This window comes from Ambystoma mexicanum, chromosome 8 (genome assembly GCF_040938575.1).
Source record: "Ambystoma mexicanum isolate Mex_15411 chromosome 8, UKY_AmexF1_1, whole genome shotgun sequence".
Lineage (NCBI taxonomy): Eukaryota > Metazoa > Chordata > Amphibia > Caudata > Ambystomatidae > Ambystoma > Ambystoma mexicanum.
Window position 1 is genome coordinate 1130117467 of NC_090929.1, and position 18345 is coordinate 1130135811.

An 18345-nucleotide genomic window follows, 5' to 3' on the forward strand; every position below is an offset into this window, starting at 1 on the left:
TGCGTGATCTCAATGTCACTAGGCCCAGTAAGATCATTGTCTTTTCCTCCCTCTGTTTCCCCTCCCTTTCCTCGTCGCGCCTTGAAACACGTGTGTATAGGCGCGTAATAAATGTCATAACATATCATGGTCGAGGGCCGTATGTTTGCATTGATTTTTACCACCACATCTCCGAGAAAGAAAATAAACGTTTTTAAACACAGTTAACATTTGCAATTGTACCCCACGCCCAGATGTATATGCAAAGGCAATTATATGAGGCAGAACCACGTCCCATGTAAATCGACGTTTCTTTATTTTGCTCAGCGGCTGTTATCTTAATTCCAAACATTTTTTTTGCCTAAAGACCCCTTATTTATTTTTTTCAATAAATGCGCGAGCTCTCTCGCAGCACGCCAGCATGAATGCTCTGATGAGAGACAATCCCTCGGGTGTTTGGGGGTGTGTCCCTACTGTGGCTGCTTATTAATTAATTACATACTTAACGCTATTTATAATAGAGCTCAGTGCCACGACCCAAACCATAGTTTCACTTTTCACACAATCGAGAGGTTCATTTAATTGACTATCCAGACAGGGCCGGACTGGGCACCAAAAGTGGCCCTGGAAAATGTTTCCAAAGTGGCCCATATTTCGTTGAACGAGCGAGCACAGCGCATGAGCCCAACCCTTCTATGAGGGAATTGGGAGTATTTCCGAAGAAAATGTTGAATACAATTAGTCTAAATGAGTGGTTTTAAATCATGTTTTAAACATGCAAGGATTAAAAAGTGAGGTTTTAAATAAGTTCATGATCTCTCAAAGTAGATCTTCAATGATAGAGGGGCCTGGGATGTTACACATTTTGCAGATTACAAAAGTGAATTCATCCAGTTTAAAGGTGCCAGACAACATGCATCCCTAATCCATTTCATCCTATTCCTGTGCTGGGAAGGGCACACAGATAAAAGGCATTCTTAAACAAGCATTGGCAATGCTAATAGTTTTGGCTTTTGTGTAGGTATGGGAAAGGCATTTGCCAGGCACTGCCATATTGGTATTAACTGGATTCTAGCAGCTGCAAAGTGGTGAGAGTAGCTGGGCATATAATAGCAATGCCTTTAAATGCTACACAAGTTTAAACAGTTGGCTTTGCCAATGCTTGATTTTAACATGACTTAATTGAAGGACAGGCGTAGGGCTTATAAATCGAGTGGCTGAAAGCAGACCTTGTTGACATTTCTATTACACCAGTAGCACTTTTATAGTTCCAATTAAGTCATTAACTCTCAGAAGATTGATCTGAGAAAACACTGGCAGGCACTTTGAACACAAAGTTTGATGGGAAGGCTTGAAAAAGCTAGCTCAAAGAGATCTCAGGAGGACGGGTTTTGGATGGAGATGGGCAGAAAGTGGATGGAAATGGCCATAGGGATTAGCATGGGCAGTCAATAGGTCAGTAAATAACCTGAGCGGAACACAAACAACCCTCACTCCTACTTACCTGCCCCTCTGAGCAGAATGCAAACAACCCTCACTCCTACTTACCTGCCCCTCTGAGCAGAACACAAACAACCCTCACTCCTAATGACCTACCCTTCCGAGCAGAACACAAACAACCATCACTCCTACTTACCTACCCTTCTGAGCAGAACACAAACTACCCTCACTCCTACTTACCTGCCCTTCTGAGCTGAACACAAACAACCCTCACTCCTACTTACCTACCCTTCTGAGCAGAACACAAACTACCCTCACTTCTACTTACCTGCCCTTCTGAGCTGAACACAAACAACCCTCACTCTTACGTACCTGCCCTTCTGAGCTGAACACAAACAACCCTCCCTCCTACTTACCCACTCTTCTAGGTCCTTTGGCACAGTCAGCAGCAGGGGAGTATCCAGCATTGCAAGAGTTGGAGGGAGGGGGCGAACCACGAAAAAAGTACTGTTATGCCCCCGACCCCAAAATGCAGCGCACACGTTTCCATACGGTATCATTCAACTTTTTTTGTAACATTAGTGGGAGGTGGCATTTTAACACATAATAAATAAAATAAAACTGCAAATCATTACAGATGCAGGAAACTCATCTGTTAGTGGTCTGTCCAGGCGCGCTGGGGAAAAATACATGCAAACCTCCTAATTTGCATCATCCGTCTTTGATACTTGGAGTCACCATGGGAGTGACTTTAGAATAAGCTGCCGAAACTAATTCAAGTGGCAAATAACGTTGTGGTGCAAAATACCTAAATTGCACTATTATATGTGCAGCAACTCTAGTGTCATTCAGCTTTTTTAGTAATACTATAATATATTCACATAAACTATGAAGTGAATCACTTATGGAGCTGCAGATAAGACGCAGTGCGATTAAATGATCTGCCCAGGATCACACACCTTGGGATAAAAGGTGAAACCGGGATGTGGACAGTTTAAGCAACTGAGCACATCTTCCCAGCTTTAGATGATATAGATATTTATTAAGGTTTTGCTTTGCATTACATGTGCTTAAATACTACTTTATTTATAGCATAGCCTTGGAAGCGAAGCACATTACATAAGAAACTAGACTTTCATAGTAAACTAACTCTGCACTATTTACATTGTCATAGAAATATGTGGAGCAATAAGAGTATGACTTTAATTGTATCCTCCCCATTCTGCATGCAAAGTCACAATAGCATCATGTAGATTAATAACCCCCCCCCCCCCTCACCCCTTGGGTTTTAAAGTCACAGTCATTAGTTCATGACGCCTGCAGCATTATTCACCCTCACACTTCTAATCCCTCCCTCCCATGCACATTTCTAAAGTGAGCAAAGTCCCTGCTAATGGCTCTGGTGGTGGTTAGCAGGTGCCCCTCTCCAACTCACCTCCACTTAGGACTATGTCCCCCCAACCCCCCAACCCAACCCCCCAACCCACAGCCGCGTCGTCTCGAGGTCCTTATTAACATGTTTGTTGTTCATTTATGGGGAACAAACCCAGATCATGTTAGTTCTACGTGCACAAATACACACCTGTGTTGCAGTTGCTTTGCCGACCGTGCAATACTTCAAACATATATTGTATCACATGTGCTGGTTTTGTGGTGGTATTTTTAATTCAAGCGACACAAAAGCGCCTCCTCATAGAACACACAAACTCCCTGGTCATTAATGGCGAGCCCACGGAGGGATCAAATGTGCAGGCGTTCTAGGTCCGAACATGCGAAGTAGGCGCAGGTCACTCGGTTATAGCTCCCAGACGCCCGCCTCTGTGCGCCTTCTCGCAGATGAGTAGGGCTGTGCAGGTAGCAGAGCCCTGCACTTCCAGGGCCTCCTCATTCTGGCCAGGGGTGCAGCAGGAAGGATGGCCCCCTGTGCGGGTCCCCCAGCCACACAATCTCGGCTGACAGGGCTGTGGGAACGTTCTAAAAGCACCTTCCCTCAAAAGTAAGGCACTGCCCGAAACACCTGTAAAATGCGGCATACTCACTGGATCCGGGGACCCGCTTCAGCGCTACAGGGCTTCAGGCAGCTGTGCTGGGGGTCGCCGTGACGTCAGAGAGGGACCCTGCACTTCCCCCCTTCACCTCCTTTCCCGTGGGCCCGAGCACTCACTCCAGCCTGTGCTCTCTCACTTTTTTGCCTCTCTCTCACCACCCCACCGACCCTTCACTCTGTGCCCACCCACAACCCACTCTGCATTCCCTCTCGCCCCTTTCTGTACCCACTCACGCAACCTCACTGCCTCTCCCTCTCACCTCTCGAGGGCTCCAGAATCCCTCCTTCCTCCTCCCTGTACCCGGGACAGGGGCTGGGGGAGGACTGCCAGCCATTGCAGGGCTGAGCCCCCCCCCCCCAAACCCCCTCACCCTGGCTGGTGAGTGCAGTGCCTGCATGGATGGATCATGTCATGAATTGATTATGTATCCTTCCCCCCAAGAAAATAGGCCCTATGTCTGCGAGGCCTACCGGGGAAAGTCCCGGTGTCCCGGTGGGCCAGTCCAGGCCTGTATCCAGACCGTTATGCATTTACACCACAACAATAATTTTATCCCAGGAATTAAAAAAAAGATATGTCCCTTTATTTCTCCAGATATTAATATGTGAAAGCCCCCAGATAACGCACTGATAACAGGGTTAGCTCAAAGGAGATTAACTGCTTAGTTCCCCGTCTAGGCTACCCGGTGCTTCTAGTCTACACAAGACGCCGTATCAGTGCCCTCTGGCCAAGCCCCGAGAGAAATCATTCTATTCGCTGCTTTGGCAAACATCTGGGGGGCCCGGGGTAGGCAGAACTAAGCGTCCTTGTCCTCAGTCAGGTGACTTTTTTGTGAGGGCGCACGCCTCTTGTGTGGCCCAGTCGATTTCCCGCGCTAGTCACACAGAGGAAGCGAGGTGCTGGGCCATCAGACTGAAAGCTGTGCTTGTGACTTAGTTAGAAGCTGCCCACCGCCCCAAAACGCAGTTTAAGATGCAAATGTTTATAAACGAGGCAACACATGGCATTTGAGAAATAAGCAGCTGGTAGCACCAGAGGACATGCCACGCTTATTCGTGCTGCGTGTGTAAATGCTGCTTTACTGACAAAACAAGGAATCCTCTACCCATACGCCTAAACAAAACATAATCATTTGTTTTTAAAACAATGCTCCTATCCTATCTCTGACCCTTAAAAACATCACACACCTCCGTCATCAGCAGCCCACCCCTTGTCCCCTGAATTTAAACCAACACTTTCTGAATATGGGGAGCAGGTGCAAGTGGATCTAGGTCACCTGACCTAAGTACCACCCACCTTTTAGCCCTGCCTCTTCCTTCCCGCTCTTAACTCTAAGATCAAGGGCGTCTCTCGCCCAGGCGTCTGAAGCGAAGGGCAGTCAAAGAAAATGGCAATTCCTGTACGGACTGGTTTGGAGCAGGAGGACCCATGGCCCGAACCCCTGCTCAGATAGCAGGTAAGCATGCACCAACATGTGCTTACTCCCTCTGTCCCCTTAGGCCATCCCCAACATCATCAGGCAACGCCAACGTCAACTTCTGGGGTGAGGACAGGTGTTCCGTGGCACAGTAAGTTGTGCAAGCTGTGTAACGCTGCTTGCCTCTTGTATTTCGCTGTTCCCCCTGTTGTATGCATGTTATGCCTGTATGCCTGCATCTTGTATTTCACTGTCCCCCCTGTTGTATGCAGGTGATGCCTTTATGCCTGCCTCTTGTATTTCACTGCCCCCCCTGTTGCATGCATGCAATGCCTGTATGCTTAAATCCTTCATCTTGTTGTCCCCCCCCCCCCCAAGGCAGCCCTCTCCTGGTATCCCCCCTGCATCAACAACTCCTACCTGCCCATTGTGGGAGTTTGTATTGACACATTAAGGTGACACCATCATCGCCTTGTTGCTGATGCTTTGATTTGGCTTTTGGACTCATGTGACTCATGTTGGTTCACCCATTTCGAATATGGTTGTACTCATGCTGATCCTTAAGCATCACATAATCATGATGACCATGAGTCATGTTGTGCCCATCTATGACTTTTTTTTTTTTTTCATTTATTTATAAAGTTTACATAAATAATCAATCAAACAATCAGAACAAAAAAAAAACTCAGCAAGAATACACAGAATAACAGAATATTATATATACATAACTTGCAATGAATCAGTAAATACTCAGAAAGTCATCACACACCTTCCCGTACAACCTCAACTGCCCTTGCCGCTTGTAAACCACCCTTTCCATGGATGCAAGGGCAGACATCCCCTCAACCCAATCATCAAGAGAAGGTGCATTCTGTGACTTCCAGCCCCTGAGGACCAACTTTTTGCCCAGACAAGCTCCACGTAGCAAAAACTTTTTCCGTGACACAGAGAGATCATCCAGCAATTCTCCACCTCCCAAAATCATTGTCATAAAATCCAATTCAACATCCAAATCCAAAACACGCAGACAGGCACCACAAATCTCGTGCCAAAATCCCCGTACACGCACACAATCCCACAACAGATGTTCTAGACTTCCCTGTCCATTCCCACAACACCAGCATTCATCCGAGTCCAACAGCCCCCTCTTAAACATTCGCTCCGGACTCCAAAACACTCTATTGAGGATCTTTATCTGTCTCGACCGTTCCACCAAATCAATTGCACAGAGTTTAACATTCGCACAGATATCCAGCCACATCTCAGACGAAATCTCACACCCCAACCTCCTTCCCCATTCATCTCTCAAATCAGAATTTTCCTTATAAGCAGACACAATACAATGATATATCCTGCTAGCAATGGAACAACCACCTGACTCCCTTTCCATAAGATAGAGATTCACCATCGAACTTCCTACCTCCGCCACATCACCGATACATCTTTTCAATTTCCTGAAGTCTTCAGTTCTGAAATTATCAATGTGAAACTTTGCTCGAAACTCACATTCTCCAATCCACCCTCCATCCACCAGAACATCATCAATCCAGAGCACACCGCCTAGAAACCAATCCGGCCAAAATAAAGACCTGCCCCCGATAGTAATCAATGGATTCAACCAGATGGATGAGTGAATGGTCCTTGAAGCAACCAAGCCTAACAATTCATGCACCTGTCTCCACGTCTCCCTCAGAAAAACCGTCAAAGGTGATTTATTACATGACTTGTTGGTCGCTGTGAGAATTGCCCTTGGAGGGAGTGGACCCAACATACTAGCCTCTGCAATTACCCATTGATCAGGCAAATCCACCAAAAAAGGCACAATAAAATGACTTGAAAAGGCTAAATGATATGCCCTGAAGTTCGGCACTCCCAGACCACCTTTTTCTACTGGCAACTGAAGTTTCCACAATTTAAGCCTAGGCGGCTTATTATCCCATAGGAATGACTGTAACAAACCATCAATTTCTTTCCAGTAGTGTTGACCAATTTTCATCGGAAGCATACCCAGAACATAATTAATCTTTGGGGCTGCATTCATTTTGATAGCGTTCACCTTGCCCCATAGAGACAAATGAAGCAAAGACCACCTCAAGATGTTCATTTTTAAATCAGTACAAACCTCGTTCATGTTTACCACAACCATCTCATCCACCAGTGGGGTTAGCCATATGCCCAGGTACTTTAGTTTCCTTTCACACCATTGAAATCCTATCCCAGTAATCAAATTCTTGTCACAATATCCTGAAATTGGCAACACCTCAGATTTAGACCAGTTAACCTTAAATCCAGACACTGCATGAAATCTATCCAAAACATCTAGCAAGGCCGGAAGGGAGACCGTTAAATTCCGTAACAACAAAAGTAGGTCATCCGCATAAAACCACAACTTTTGGTTAGCACCATGAAAACTCAGACCCTGTATCCCCGCTTCACTCCGTAAGGCAATCGCCAATGGTTCCATGGCCAAAACAAATATCAGGGGGGATAAAGGACATCCCTGTCTCGTACCCCTCCGTAGCACAAAAGTATCTGACAATTGCCCATTAGTTCTGACAGCGGCAGTCGGGCTAGCATAAAGCAAGGCGATCCAAGAAATAAATTCCTCTCCCAAATTCATGGCACGCAATACTGAAAAAAGATAGTCCCAATCAACACGATCAAACGCTTTCTCCGCATCCAAGAAAAGCACTGCAACATCATCATCCATATCCTGTGCATGTGTCATCAACAACAATAAGTTCCTAATATTGCTAGATGTCCTTCGGCCATGAACAAAGCCTGACTGATCAGTGTGCACCAACTTCACAAGAAGATTCTGCAAGCGAAGGGCCAACAGTTTTGCAAGGATCTTATTATCAGTATTAATCAAACTGATCGGACGGTAACTTGAAGTCAAACAACCATCTTTACCCTTCTTTAGAAAAACTGATATAATGGCCTGACTAGTAGAAGCAGGAAGTAAACCTCCCACCCTGGATTCCACAAACATATCCCGCATAAGTTCTACCACTGAATCAGGCAAGATTTTATAAAATTCAGCAGGCAGACCATCCGGGCCCGGAGACTTGCCTGAATTCAACTTCCCAATCGCAGTTTTCAAGTCATCCACAGTCAAAGCCTCACTCAGCATTGCATTCTCCAAATCATTCACTCTAGGTATCTCCAATCCATCAAAAAAGGAACCATTCAATCCATTGACACCCAACTCACGTTGGTAGAGTTTCATATAATATTCCTTAAAAGTCTCATTAATTAATTTCGGATCACAAGTCACCTGACCATTCTCTCTATTGATAGAAGTGATAGATCGTTCTGATTGCTGTTGTCTTAATTTATAGGCAAGCCAGCGATCACACTTTTCACCATAATCAAAATAAGAACATTTCAATCTAAACAAATCCTTTTCAGATCTAGCTTTCCAGGTCTCATTCAGCTTCCTCTGCAGTTCCCTAAGGTTTCTCCTTTTCTCCAGATTCATTGAGTCATTGATCAAATCCATTGAAAGCTGCTTAATATTTTGTTCCAAATCCAAACTTTCCCTCTCTTTACATTTCTTCTTGCTACTGGACAAACCCAGAATCAATCCCCGCATTGTACATTTAAATGCCTCCCAGACTGTCCCAACAGCGATTCCACCTGTCCTATTTTCTACAACAAAATGATCAGCCTCAGACTTGATTTTTTCCACTATCTTTTCATCCTGATGAATTGAGGTGTTCATTCTCCAACAAAAAGATCTGGAAGTATCGAACTGCAAACCCATACTCATAAACACAGGTGCATGGTCAGTGACGGCAATACAGCCAATCTCACAACTTGCCAGATTCAAGGTTGCTGAACCAGCCGTGAGAAACATATCTATACGAGAATGTGAGCCATGAGAGTTAGAATAAAACGTGTATTCTCTCAAATCAGCATGAAGCAATCTCCAACAGTCTTCCAAGGCAAACTCAGAAACAAGTGACTTGAAAGAACAGAATGTCGGATCCCGCCTGCATACAACATTAGATCCACTACGGTCCTTGATATTATCAATAACCAAATTAAAATCACCCCCCAGAATAATATTCCGGCAAGCAAAATCCTGTAAAATTTGAGCCACTTTTCCAAAAAATGAACCATCATCCACCGACGGAGCGTAAACATTGCAAAGAATTGTTTGAACACCCTGAACTTCCACCAAAAGTGCAACCACCCGGCCCTCCTTATCAGAACAAGAGTTTAAAACCTTAATTGGCAAGCCCTTCCGAATCAGAATAGCAACTCCTCTACTCCTGGACGAATAGCATGAGGTAAAAAGTTCCCCAATCCACCCTTTGCGCAATACATTAACTTCCTCCAGCAATAAGTGGGTCTCTTGAAGAAAATAAACATCACTGTGCATATCTTTCAAACAATTTAAAATCGTCTGCCTCTTGAGTGGATTATTTAGACCATTTATATTTCATGAGGAGACAGACAATCGGTCACCCCTCTCAGATGTCATTCTAAGAGCAAGAAAAAGACAACAAAAAACCAAATCAAAAATTCTGTACTTGTAAAACTCAAAATCCCTTCCCCACCCCCACCTACGGAAGTATGAATCCAACGTCAACAAGAACCAACAAACCCCAAGCCACCCCCAGTACCCCTCCCAATCATTTAGAAACATCCCAAACCAGAAAATACCGAAATTAAAAAGAGCCAATGCAGACTTCAAATAACATGTCAGCGTAATACAACCCGAATTACTTCAAAAGCGTCCCTAACTTTGATGTAACTAGTGAGGTAAAACGGAGTGCAACAGCAAATATATCTAGAACAAAATGAGTATACCCAACACCCATCAGACCACTCCAGCAACAATCAATAGATCACTAGAGAGAGGCCTCCCCCAAAATAAAATAAATAAATAATTACATGAAAACAGCAATAGAGTAAAACAAATGGCAGTAAATCTCCACCCCTGTCCATGTCCTGCTGTAACATCATATGCACGTTATGCATAACCATCATGAGAGTAAACATAGATCAAAAGTACAGTGAATATAAATTACCTCCTCCCATTTCGTACTGTCTCCTTCAATTCTACCATCATCTCGTGAGACCAAACCCCTTACAGTGCCTCCGTCACGTGCACATCTCTACTCCCCCACTCATACTTAAAAGCGAGCAGAGGAGTAGTGAAGACGACTACTCCATGGCGACTCCGGGATCAATCCAGTAAGGCAGCTGCACATGAAGCCCCCAGCAGCTGTGCAAAGTCGACTCCAAGATGTCGAAATTACAACACAGTATGCACATCGAGGTTCCGGATGCAGACATTGCTATCAACAAGGTGCACGTGTCTGGGAGCCATAATCCAATCAGCGCATAGTGTCAGACGAACTCCCATCAAAAGCCCGTAAGGCCATCACACAACCAACCGCTCCAGGTCTGCAAAACTTCCAGCCCTGCAGCACGCCTGTCTTTAGAAGCTTCAGAACGTACCTCCAAGCGGCGAAATTAGCTGGTCCCAAATCCCCGATCTATATGCGCTGAGCCGCATCACAACCGCCACGGAAGGAGGGAGCACTGCCGAAATCCGAACTGCATGTTCTTCCTCCTCCCCAATGCAGCGCCCCCTACTACAATCCGCCATCCGTAATAATGACACGTGATGCGGCGCGTGATGTAACGTAACGCCGTACATCACGTATTGAAAATTGAAGGTCCTTTCCTTCAGAAGTGCCGTCTCCAGAGAGGAATCAATCGAAAGAGCCGCGTTCCAGTAACGATCGTAGGCAAATTTTAAACTTGTAACTGAATCTAGGACCCGGCGCCATTTTCACATATGAAATCCAATGTAAAAAAAAAAATAAAAAAAAAAAAGGGGGGGGGGGGAAACATAACTGAACAAAAAAAAAGAAGGATGGGGGAAGGCCAATAATACAATGCTACTTCAATCAGCAATTGTACTAGTCTTATCCCGTAATGACTCCAGCCAAGAAAGAGCTTCCTTTGGATCAGAAGTAATTCTCTCCCCCTCTGGCATCATCAAAGTCATGGAATTATGTCTATTCAATAAGGACTTCACCTTCAGGGACTTTGCTAAGTCTTTAACACCCTTAAAGCTCTTCCTAACAGCAATGACTTCTTTAGGGTAGTCCGGGAACACAAAAATAGGTTTCCCCTTGTAGAAGGTAGATCCCTTAGACCTAGCGGCATGCAGCAAACCTTCCTTCTTTCTTGCCAGAACAAAGACCACCATGATGTGCCTGGGTCTAGGGCCCGGCTGCTTACCAATCCTATAAATATGGTCAATATCCTCCTCCTTAATAGACATCAAACCAAAGCAGTCATTAAAAATCCTAGTAACTGCTGAAATCAAGTTCTCAGTTCCAGGGTCTTCCTCCACTCCAACCAGTCTGATATTTCTCTCCCGCAGTTTGAAGTCCATTTCCAATCTCCGGTCCTTCTCATCATGGAGGTCCTTTTTCAAAATGTTGTAGGCCCTATAACTACCTGCCATCTCTGAGGTCATTGAATGTGATTTCCTTTCTAACTCCTCTACTCTGCCATCCAGATGGCACACCTTAGAATTCAGTTCTGCCAAGGTAGTTTTCACCTCCACCATATCCAGGGACACTTGCTTCAGAAGTTTATAGATGTCCTGACTGCTTGGATTTTCTTCCATCTCCAGCAATTGTTTCTGTTTCTTGGAATTAGGATTTTCTGGTTCTTGAATCTTCTTTTTTGAATTCATTATCAATTTGAAATAGCTTTAGGGAGGGGACCAGGAGCTGCAGGTTCAAGCTGCTGCCACCTTGGCCAACATTCCGGAATCACCCATCTATGACTTGAATCCTGGCTTGCACTTGCTGATCTCTTGCAACATTATTGGCCTCATCACAAGTCTGGCAGTAACCTTTAAAAGTGGCGGTAACGCTATTACCGCCGCATTTAGGGGTCCGCCAAATCATAGGCTTGGCTGCATTTACCCCCAGCACTAAGCTGGGGGTAAATGCGATGGTAATTATCTGATTTTTGGCGCACTTACCGCGCGGTAATACCGCTGATGGTAGTTGCGCTGAAAATTCCCCATTGCGCCCAATGGGGAATGGGAAACTCCCAAATGGGCCCAATGGGGAACGGGGAATTACCGTTCCGCCAAACCTGTGATCTGGCACTAAAAGCGTCAGGGGTTTGGCGATAACGCAAGTAGACCTGGCGATAATACCGCCAGGATACCGCCCAACTCGTGATGAGGCCCTATGTGTTCTGTACTGACCTCTGCACCTTGATGTGCTCTCTCCACTTGCTTATGTGCTCTATAACACTGTATTTTGCTGGCTTGGTTTCTTCCTCTCTTTCACCACACTCTCACTGTTCAGTTCCTCTCCCTGTCTTTTCCCTCTCTCCTCTTGCCCTCCCTATATTCTATGCACTTACCCTATCAGAATTGTCGTCAGACCTAGTATGATAATCGCTTGTTTGTTCCTCTCCCTCCACCTTCCTCACCTTTTGTCAATCTCCAGCACTACCAGAAATGTCGTCAGGCCTAGTATGAAAGTCGCTTGTTATGTTCCTCTCCCCCACTCACCTTTTGTCAATCTCCAGCACTACCAGAAATGTTGCCAGGCCTAGTACGATAGTCGCTTGTTTTGTCCCCCCTCTTCACCTTTTGTCTTTCCCCTGCACTACCAGAAATGTCATCAGGCCTAGTCGTTGTCTGTCTCATCTCCTATCTCCCCCTCCCTCCCTGCCCTTCCTATCATTGTCAAAGCTCTTGCACTATCTGAAATGTCGTCAGGCCTAGTACAATAGTTCATTTCACATTCTTAATGTCTCAAGGCCTTGTAAGAATGTCATTGTATTTTCCCTTGCTCCGTCTCTTGCCTTAAAGCACTTTGGAACACATGTGTGTATAGTCGCTATACAAAAAACTGCCCATATCAATAACATCCCGCTCCTCCTCTCAAGCATTTAACTCCTACTCATTAATCCCCGGCTTCCATGTCCTTCTCATCCCTTTATTTTGTTATGATACTCCCTCTCCAGGCCCCTCTCCTCACTGCACTTGTTTTAGAAACCATGCCATCTAGTCACTAATCCGGCATCCAAACACTGCAAACCCTATATTCCCAAGTGATACCATAATAAAGTAAACCGCTCTTAAATCAGATGCTTGCTGGCCAACAGAAGGAACCCTCCCCCAGGTATAGGCATCCCTAATCCCATTTGCTGCTTTGACCCCCCCAATTAGTGGCCTTCCCCCTAATTGGTGGCCTTCCCCTCGCTCTGGCAAATAACTCTTTCCAGGAGTCTTCAAGGTACTCCTTTGCCCCGCCAACATTCCCTCGTTTGCATGCTCTATCAGCTTATTCTGTGTTCTTTCTTCTGGTCTGAAAGGGACACCACTGGAATTAATGGGACATGAATACAGGGTCGGACTGGGACAAGAAATAGGCCCGGACACCCAAAAAAAAGTGGGCCACCCCTCGCCTTACGACCCTTGACCTCTAATTACATCACCAGAAGTGATGTCATTTGACCACACCCCAAAGTGACCTCCCGGGAAGTGATGGAACAGGACCTTTCACCCCTTGACAAAACAGGAAGTGGCATCAAATAGCATTGTTCCTAAGTACACTGCCAAAAATATGGTTATGATTTCACTAATGTGATTTACATTTCATACAAGAATGGATCACCAGATCCATATAGTCAAATTACTGTGAATGCAAGCAGACGTCCAAGGCCAAATGATGTTATTGTATAGCACTTACGCTTAGGCTCTTTTTCATAGAACAAATATGCATACAATATCACCCAGCCTGTGTTGGTACTCATTTATTGACCTAAGAAGATTGAAACGCTGAGAAGGCCTTGCTGGTGATTCTCACCTTCAGATCACACACACACATCGCAGCAGGGAGCGCTCAACCCACTAAGCTATCATATCGGCTATAGGAAAATGAGCAATTATTCTGTGGTGGATACCATTAAACTGGTAACTGAGATTTAACAGCAGACCAGTTAAGTTCATCTGCAGGTCTGGTGCAAAGTTGGCCGCATGTCAAGCCTGCATGCATCTACTTTCAGGCTTCAGAGGTTGGCAAAATAGGGAAATCAGCTCACTCACAGGACATCCCATACTCTGAGCACTCGTTACCTCATACATGCAAACAAATATCCTGAACAGCATGCCAGTGAGATGGGAAAGATAGACACATTATAACAAAGCATTCATTGTAGCACAATGAAGTCAATGGCCACTCGATGTGCTATTGTCAAATATCTCTACACTGTACAGAAGCTTTTAGGCACAAGGATTGATCGTAACAGAGACAACGGGAGAAAAAAAAACATGCTATTACTGCAACTTGCGAAAGGCAAAATACATAGTCCGAAATCGATGCTTATTCTACTCTACAATTGGTTGTGTATCACTAATACATATTTAGCAGTAATACAACAGCACAGCAACTCCAAAATTTCAAAAATCTTTTGTTTTAATTTTTTTTTGTCCAAACGGCACAGGCATAGCCAGAAACCGTCTCTCACTCGCCAGGGACGATTTCGGCCGAAAGGCTGAGGGGCCAATCCAGCCCTGCATGAATATCACTGGGGTGGGGCCATCACTGCTAAAAGCAGGCTTCCTACATGCTGGGCATACGGCACACTATTTTTTTCCAAATGTTCAGTTTACACTTGCATAGAAAAAACAAAAACGAAATTTCAAAATGAAACATGCTTCTGAAACCTACATTCACTAGTTTTCTTTAAAATGTGTTTATTTTTTTGTCGCATTACTACCCTATAATTTGTGTGCCCCTTCCTTTGTGTTTTATCACAAGATATATTTCTAAAGATGGTGTATGCTTGTCAAACTGCTTAATCATAAATAAATGCTTCTGGTGAGCTGACAGAAGTATTAGGAAATTAAACTGTGGGTTCATGTAGGCCAAATTTTCATTTTCACTATGGCGGAGAAATGTCCCTACCCCCATCCTGAATATAAGCAAGCAACCAGCCCAACACATCCCCTGGCCAAACACATTTTATAGCACTTGTTTTTTTATAATTGCAAAAAGTCATAAGTGTTACAGCTAGTTTTAAATATATAGCATCTCAGCAACAGTCACTCAACCTGCTGAGCTACCCTGGTAGCCTTCTACTGTAAGGCATGTAATATCATCCGCCCCTACATGCTGCAAGGGCGGACGTGACGTTAAGCCTTGAGTGAAAGGGCCCGACTCTTACAGAGGCAGGCAGTTACAACACCATCCTCTGTGTGTCTTGTGTGTGTGGTCCTGCGCCACACCGGATCTACAACAACTTGGCAACGAGGTGGTTGCTTGACACATGCGTCCAGAATGCCACAGCGTATGTCGTGGGTGCGCGTTGTCTGGAGGAAAGAGCCTGGACACCCGGTGAGGTGTTCCCGGGTTCTGGCAACACGCAGCACAGAGCTGCTAGCTACGCTTGCCTAAACAAAAAAAAGTATTTAAATAAATAATGGACTAAGATGCACATGCCCAGGCTGGCCAACCAAATAGGGGAGAGAAGTAGTAGCTCCCCATCTACAGACAAAGTGCTAGTGCAGAAGGTGGCATAATGACCCACCTACCCTGGAAGGACGTGTGCTGTGCTTTATTGACTGGCGCAAACTGAAAGGGTGGCCATAAGAAAATTGTCTGCAATACTCAAGAGTTCCTGTAAGCACCTGTGTTAACATCGCTACACAGTGGAAGTGCTCATGAGTCAACACGTATGAACATGTCCCAGCACAGAGAACTAGGGGCCGATGGAGGTTATGTGAAGATGAGGTGCCATCGTCCATGGATCAGTGGTGGCAAGAACTAAGTAATGGACCTAGATATAATTGAGGCTAGCGACACATTTTCACAATTACAAAACCATTCTTGCAATAGAAAAATATATTTTTTATTATTATTTTTACCTGTAATTTTCAGGTTCTGGAGTCAGAACATATTTACATAACATAAATTCTTTGACATCATATTCTCTTCTTTCATACTTTCATTCATACACAAAATAAACAATGTTTTTCTCTTTCACAGAAAAAGTGAGACCTAAGTCGTCACAAATGAACATAAAGCAATTCTGCCCCTATCAGTATTATTTCTTCTGTATCTTAATACACATTTAGATGTTCACAGAGTAGTTATGATTCCTCTCTCTTGGATTTACATATGTGTCGGTCGATCTTGGACCCCACTGGGTCTGCTATTTATCCGACCTTCTTCAGGATCTAGGAACCGGTCAGGGTTCCCCATATAACAGGAAAATGGATGTCTTCTGTGATATATCTCTATACATTAATGAATAAAACAACCTATTAGACTCTAGCCTCATCATTCTTTTCGACACAATTCACTGGTGTGTGTCTCTCTTTACTGATGATACTTATCCACACTCACCTCTAACCAAAATAGTGTCAGGGGTAGTGTTGATGCCGGAAATCAATCCTCCAGGTCACTGTATTGAATCACATGCACCTAGAAATGTACAACAGCTCCACTGTGGGAGACCATTCATGTGCCTGACACCAATTGAAGACACATGTAAGTGCAAAATGTTTTGGCAGAAAATTTGTTGGCAGACATATATGTAGATTCAAGATACGAGGACGGGATATTTATTTATCCTCGCTGTTGTACATTTCTAGGTGCATGTGATTCAATACAGTGACCTGGAGGATTGATTTCTGGCATCAACACTACCCCTGACACTATTTTGGTTAGAGGTGAGCGTGGATGAGTATCATCAGTAAAGAGTGATACACACCAGTGAATTGTGTCGAAAAGAATGATGAGGCTATAGTCCAATAGGTTGTTTTATTCATACATTTTTAGAGATATATCACAGAAGCCAACCTTTTTCCTGCTATATGGGGAACCTTGATGAGTGGTTCCTAGATCCTGAAGAAGGTCGGATAAATAGCGGACCCATTGGGGTCCAAGATCGACCGAAACATATGTAGATTCAAGAGAGAGGAATCATAACTACTCTGTGAACATCCAAATGTGTATTAAGATACAGAAGAAATAATACTGATACGGGCAGGATTGCTTTATGTTCGTTTGTGACGCCTTCGGTCTCACTTTTTCTGTGAAAGAGAAAAATTTTGTTTATTTTTTGTATGAATGAAAGTATGAAAGAAGAGAATATGATGTCAAAGAATGTATGTTATGCAACTATGTTCTGACTCCAGAACCTGAACATTACAGGTGAAAATAATAAAAAAATATGTATTTTTCTATTGCAAGAATGGTTTTGTAATTGTGAAAGTTTGTCGCTAGCCTTAATTATATCTAGTTCCATTACTTAGTTCTCAGATACCTTACCTCGAGGACCTATGATACTGGAAGGAGCAAAAAATGGACGGAACCCTCTTTTTTAGGGGACCTGACTCTAGAGGGTTAGGAGGATCAATAGAAGAAAAGAGTAGAGTCAAAGGCTACCCTGGCCAAAGGCGTGACAGGGGGCCACAAGAGACCTTGCAGGGAAGCTAGGTTGCTACTAGCTTGAAAAGAGATCACCGTAGGGTACAAAAAACAGGAAGGTTTATTTCAACAAGAAGACATATTTACAAAGTTTATGCGCCGTAGCACATGACATATGCATACTGAAGTACTGTAGTAGTTGGCATATTGGTGGGTTAGTACAGGTAGTGACAATCTATTCCATGTATTGTTTACAATTACAATACATTAGCATTGTCGACACATTAGTTGGTGTTTCTGGTTCGGTAGGTTGTTGGCAAAAGGCAGTGGCTGGATGGAATGGAGCAGCGCTGCAGACTTGTACCAAACTGTCTTCAGGACAAAAGGTCGTGGTCGGACTTGGTTAAATGACAAGGGCGTCATCCTAGAGTTTAAAAAGGTAGACGCATTTAGAATACAGTGATGCAAAGATTTGCCAGAATTTGAAAAAAGGGGAGCTGCAAGGGGATGACCTACCATGTGCAAGTAAGTTGACACCATGGCTGTAGTCTTGTTTTACCAGCTGCTGTTTTGCTGCGGCGGGGGGGGGGGGCGGTCTGCGGAAATCAGATGCCCGGATCTAGGTTGAAAGGAGTCACAAATGACTGTGGTGAAAACCAGATAGTGTGCAGATGTGCTTATAGATAACACAAAGGTTTTGCCGTGCCTATGCAGTTGGTGCAAGATGGGCACGGGGCTTTAAATGGTCGTGGGTCTGGGGATGGCCAAAACAGATTAGCTAGGCTAACTGGGAGTGCCTAGGTTGGTGCCCAGAAAAAAGCGGATGCTGTTCTGGGCGTAGTACATCAAAATCAAGAATGCACTCCGTCGGTGGAATCATTTAAGCCGTGCTTGCGCCCAATTATGCAAAAACGGAAAAATGCTGCGTGAGTATGGTGGCGACCAGAGCAAGTAGCTTGGTTGAGGAAGTACTTGCGGTGCTGTGGTGGATTGAGCAGAGACGAGAGAAGAAGGTTAAAGTGAACTA

At 44.5% G+C, this 18345-nt stretch overlaps 1 protein-coding gene across 3 annotated transcripts in view; it reads left to right on the top strand.

Moving 5' to 3' along the window:
* The window catches only part of FRMPD2 (FERM and PDZ domain containing 2), an 878187-nt gene that overhangs the window by 1855 nt on the left and 857987 nt on the right, over positions 1–18345 (top strand). The window lies entirely within an intron of this gene.